This window comes from Salvelinus sp. IW2-2015, unplaced genomic scaffold, assembly GCF_002910315.2.
Source record: "Salvelinus sp. IW2-2015 unplaced genomic scaffold, ASM291031v2 Un_scaffold2547, whole genome shotgun sequence".
In the NCBI taxonomy this organism is placed as follows: Eukaryota; Metazoa; Chordata; class Actinopteri; order Salmoniformes; family Salmonidae; genus Salvelinus; species Salvelinus sp. IW2-2015.
Window position 1 is genome coordinate 102,893 of NW_019943860.1, and position 6,067 is coordinate 108,959.

The 6,067-nt window shown below is 44.2% G+C and overlaps 1 pseudogene; it reads right to left on the bottom strand.

The window, feature by feature from the left end:
• Nucleotides 1-3,094: 3,094 nt before the first annotated feature.
• LOC112074242 (SH3 domain-containing kinase-binding protein 1-like) overlaps nt 3,095-6,067 on the bottom strand; it is a 28,616-nt pseudogene continuing 25,643 nt past the window's right edge.

A 6,067-nucleotide genomic window follows, 5' to 3' on the forward strand; every position in this document is an offset into this window, starting at 1 on the left:
AAAATAGATGTCCTAACCGACTTGCCAAAACTATAGTTTGTTAACAAGAAATTTGTGGAGTGGTTGAAAAACGATTAAACGTTTTAATGACTCCAACCTAAGTGTATGTAAACTTCCGACTTCAATTGTATGTTGATGCTAATATGATGTATAATATTCAATTATGTTTCTATATGAATAGCGTAATATATTTAATATGCCATAAWYWWTTWTTTTTTTTAACAGTTTAACTAATTCATTTTAATTAACTTAATCATTACGACACACCCCTCACTATTGTCTACATAACCTGGTTCAAGTATTCATGACATCACTCTGAGGAAGGCACAGTGATGCCGAAGCGGTGGTAAATACCCATTCAATTGCTGGGAGTTTATMTATGGAGTGTGCGACTTTCTTTATTTTGATAGTTTATAGTTTATTTGCCGTTTGTCAGCACCACACAAAATATTTTTTCTGGGTGTGCGCCATCTCATGTTTTTTAATCTAGTATTACAGACTCAGTCAGGGACTGGTGGAAAATGTCAGAGAAGACACTTGCCAGTTGGTCAGCGCATGCTCTGAGTAAATGTCCTGGTAATCCGTCTGGCCCTGCGGCCTTGTGAATGTTGACCTGTTTAAAGGTCTTACTCACATCAGCTACGGAGAGCGTGATCACACAGTCATCCGGAACAGCTGGTGCTCTCATGCATATTTCAGTGTTACTTCTATGCTCGCTTCGAGGCAAGTAATTTAGCTCGTCTGGTAGGTTTGTGTCACTGGGCAGCTCGCGGCTGTGCTTCCCTTTGTAATCTGTAATAGTTTGCAAGCCCTTAGTACGATTCAATCTTAGTCCTGTATTGACGCTTTACCTGTTTGATGGTTCGTTGGTGGGTATAGCGGGATTTCATATAAATTTCCGGGTTAGAGTCCCGCTCCTTGAAAGCAGCAGTGCGGATGTTGCCTGTAATCCATGGCTTCTGGTTGGGTATGTACGTATGGTCACTGTGGGGACGACGTCATCGATGCACTTATTGATGAAGCCAGTGACTGATGGCGTGTACTCCTCAATGCCATCGGAGGAATCCCGGAACATATTCCAGTCTGTGCYAGTAAAACAGTCCTGTAGCTTAGCATTTGCTTCATCTGATCACTTTCTTATTGACCGAGTCACTGGTGCTTCCTGCTTTAGTTTTTGCTTGTAAGCAGGAATCAGGAGGATAGAATTATGGTCAGATTTGCCAAACGCTTTGTACGCGTCCCTGTGTGTGGAGTATAGGTGGTCCAGAGGTTTTTTCCTCTCTGGTTGCACYTTTAACATACTGGTAGAAATTAAGTAGAACGGWTTTAAGYTTCCCTGCATTAAAGTCCCCGGCCACTAGGAGCRCCGCCTCTGGATGAGYGTTTTCCTGTTYGCTTATGGCSKWATACAGCTCATGGAGTGCGGACTTAGTGCCAGCATCGGTCTGCGGTGGTATATAGACAGCTACGAAAAATATAGTTGTAAACTCTCTTGGTAAATAGTGTGGTCTACAGCTTATCATGGGATAMTCTACATCAGGGGAGCAAAACCTCAAGACTTCCTTAGGTTTCATGTTACCAGCTGTTGTTTACAAATATACATAGGCCGCTGCTCCTTGTTACCAGAAGCCGCTGTTCTATCCTGCTGAAAAAGCTTATAACCCGCCAGCTGTATGTTAATCATATCGTCGTTCAGCCATGACTCGGTGAAACATAAGATATTACCGTTTTTAATGTCCCTTTGGTAGGACAATACGTGCTCGTAGTTCGTCTATTTTATTATTGATTGATTGTACGTTGGCTAATAGAACGTGGTAAAGGTGATTACCTCCTCGGCGACGGATCCTTCACAAGGCACCCGGACCGCCGTCCTCGATATCTCCGTCTTTTCCTCCCTGTGATGATGGGATGAGGGCCATGTCGGGCGTCCGAAGTAAATCCTTCTGTCCGACTCGTTGAAGAAGAATTCCCTCAGTATGAGGTGAGTAATCGCTGCCCTGATACTAGAAGCTCTTTTCGGTCATAAGACACGGTGGCAGAAACATTATAGCAAAATAAGTTACAATAACGCGAAAAACATATACAATAGCACAATTGGTTCGGGATCGTAAACCGGTAGCTATCTCCTTCAGCGCCATATATAATCCACTGTCTGTCCTCTGATCTGACACCCAGACAGCCAGCTGAGTTATGTCCACGCCTGAGGACATTCTTCAACTGTCGCACACGATCTGCGTCTTTAATCAAACAACACACACACACACAAAACATGCACACACTACCTGATAGAACAGAGATGGTAACACACTTGTCTACAACACACACAGCAGTTTTATACAAGCAAGTGTCTGTGTGTGTCTGTGTGTGTGTTCCAGCACTCTATGATGTTCAACCAGACTATTACCGGAATCAACAGAGTAAAGAGCAGTGGAGGGGACTGGACAACACAACACAAACATGCACACATGTGGGGTGGCAGAAACACCGCCACACGGTTCTCCCGTGTGGCTCAGTCTGTAGAGCAATGGCGCTCTGCAACGCCAGGGTTTGGGTCATTCCCACGGGGGGACAGGACTGAATATAGATAGTGAACTTTCCAATTTGTAAGTCGCTTGGATAAGAGCGTCTGCTAAATGAACTTAAATGTAAAGTGTAAATGTAATACTGGGTGCAGGTCACGTCCTAGTGGTAAAGAGCATTGGGACAAGGTAACCGATAAGGTCGAAGATTGAATTCGCCGAGCCGACAAGGTAAAAATCAGTCGTTCTGCCCCTGAACAAGGCAGTTAAACCCACTGTTCCTAGGCCGTCAATGAAAATAAGAATTTGTTATTAACTGACTTGCCTAGTTAAATAAAAGTAAAATAAAAAATGTGTATGTTTGGGTTGGGTAAGGTAGTCTGAGACAGAGTAACTGATACTGTGGCTCCCCCTACTGGGGGTAGGGTGACAGACAGAAACAGGTTGGTTGATTTTTTTTAATTTTTTTTTATTAAAATCGGCACACATCCATAATCTTCATCTTTAGAACACTGGAATATAAAAGTCTATTTCACTTTCCTGGAGATATGAAGTCCAGAAACTGTCTTTATGTCATCAGAAACTGTCTTTATGTCATCAGAAACTGTCTTTATGTCATCAGAAACGGTCTTTATGTCATCAGAAACGGTCTTTATGTCATCAGAAACTGTCTTTGTCATCAGAAACTGTCTTTATGTCATCAGAAACTGTCTTTATGTCATCAGAAACTGTCTTTATGTCATCAGAAAGAAAGACATCTAAAACAGGAAGGAAGGCCACAGTGTGGGGTTGCCATAGAAACATTGTATGCTGACACACACACACACACACACTCTAACAGCAGGTGAAGGTGTTCCAGGTGTTTTGAGTAGCGTGGTGTCGGACAGAGTACTAGTGAGGCTACGCCCCTGATCCAGAACACTCCAATCAGATAGCAGGAAACAAAAAAAGAAGCAAGCCTTTTCAACACAGACAAGAGGGGATTGGGATCGTCTGTCATTGATGTTGATTTCTGGCACAAACTAGTTCATCTGAACCCTGCCCCGGGATGACATCACACTCTGGCTCCAGCGTGAGGTGACGTCATCAATATGCGCCGGGGAGGGTAAAAGGTCATTTAAATAAACTCCTCTTAATCTTCTCCACCTCCATCTGAAAAAGACAAACACCAAATGTAATGTACAGCTAAGATGAAAAATGTAGCAGCGGTAAATGAATGTTGTTTAGCACTAGATGTGTTCACCTGCATAGTGAGGCGGATACTTTTCTCCTCGTCCAGGTCACTGGACAACTGCTTCATCTCCTGCCTGGGACAGAGACACCAGTCACTCACACTATTAACACACACTATTAACACACACTATTAACACACACACACACACACACACACACACACACACACACACACACACACACACACACACACACCTGTGTTGGCTCTTCAGCAGTTCTACAGAGGCTCTCAGCTCTCTCAGTTGTCCCCTCAGCTCCTCCAGGGTGGGCGTCGGCCTGGGCTCAGGGGAGGGGCTTATACATGAAGAGGTGGGTTTTGCGTATGAAGGGGAGGGGCTTATAGGGCGGAGGGCCAGGCTTTCTGTCGACGGTGGGTGAAGGACAGCAGGCTTGGGTGTCAGCACACCCTTACTGTCAGGTACCTGTGGAGTATGGCACAAATCAGGATTCATGAGTTAGCCAGCTAACTTACTTAAATGTTTGGAAATAACTTCCCATTTGTTAGGAAGATATGCTTGAAATGGGCATGGATTGATTCTATTGTTTCAATCAGCAACTCATACACAGGTCTAGGTTCATTAATAAACCAGAAATCCTTTTAATTTTTCGCAGGCCAACTTGATGATCCGGGAATACACAAACACACACAATATACTACACACAATACACTCTGATTCACTGCTAAAATATAACTGAACACATTTAAATTCAACAAATTCTTACAGTGATGGTGGGAAGTGCTTTCCTCTTAGAGACATTTACTGGTCTAGGACACAAGGAGTCCTGCAGTTTCTCCTTTTCTCTGTCCTTCCCCCTTCTCTGCTCCTCCACCGCAGGAGAGTCCAGCAGGTCAATACTGGACAGAGAAGACTGAGAGAGAGGAGAGAGGTTCATTAAGACTGTTAAAGAAAGAAGCGTGTGTGTGCGTACTTACTGTGCTGATGATCGGAGCGTGGTCTGCGGACGAGGACTCTTGGTCGCATTGCGGTGGGATGGTTAGTTTCTCTGTAGAAAGACTAGCGAGTCCAAATAACCACATCTACACACAGACACACATTATATTGTTAATCCACAGGAACACATAAATCTTTACCAGAGAACAGGCACAAACAAACACCACAGTTCCCTGACAATATGAAGGTAGGGCAGCTAACTCTCACATATGGACAGGAGAGAGAGAGAGAGAACTGAGGATCTTCATTCATATTCAAACCTCTCTGTCTCTTATCAGCAACTCCCTACTCTGATTGGACTAGTGTCCTGTCACTAACTGTCAAAACTGCCCAGTCTGCCTTTGTCTCTCAGTCAAACTCACAACGTCTTTGACATGTCAGAGGCAGATCTGGAGCCACTCTCAGACGTAGGGCTCTCAAACCTAACAGGCAGACCAGTTGACAACTTTAGTGTGTGTGTGTGTGTGTGTGTGTGTGTGTGTGTGTGTGTGTGTGTGTGTGGTGTGTTGTAACTGAGGTAAGAAGGAGGTCTCTCAGGTCTGTCTGGCCTCGGGGAGGGAGGTTGGGAGGAGCTTGTCTTTGGTGGCGGGGTTTTTTGGAGGATGGACGGAAGGGCGGGCTTAGGGATCTCTCATTCTTCACCTCCTCACCTACACACATACACATACACATATATGGACGGGATAAGTGGATGTCACACGCGACGCGTACACACGCACACAGTGTAGAGCGAGTTGAGCCAGCTGAAGAGGCGAAGAGAGTTAAGCAGGCAGGCTGAATAGGCCATATAGGGTAGTAGTCAGGCTGCAGCAAGCAAAGCAGGCATTGTAGATGATTGTGGAATAGTGTAGTATAGTAATGGTAGTAGTAGTATAGTAGTAGTAGTAGTAGTAGTACCTCTGTTTCATCAATCTGAGGCAGAGTTAGTAGCTTTTTATAGTATTACTGTAGTATACTTAGTACCTTTTGTCGTCAGGTGTCTGTGAGGCACGTGCTCTGGGCGCTGGGGTACCTTCTGACCTCTGACCTTTTCTCTACAAGTCACATAGGGTCAGCGGTCAACTGAGGGTGACATTACTGACACTCTCCCTATAGGATTGTAATCTTGCTCCGATATCATTGGTTCTCTCCTGGTTTAATTGATCACCATTTGGTTCTCTTGCCTGTTTATTATCACATTATGGTTCTCTGCCTGTTTAATTATCACCATTTGGTTCTCTGCTGTTTAATTATCACCATTTTGGTTCTCTGCCTGTTTAATTATATCACCATTTGGTTCTCTGCCTGTATTATCACTTTGCTCGTTTTATTTCACCATTGGTTCTCTGCCTGTCTTAATTATCACCATTGCTTCCTATTTCT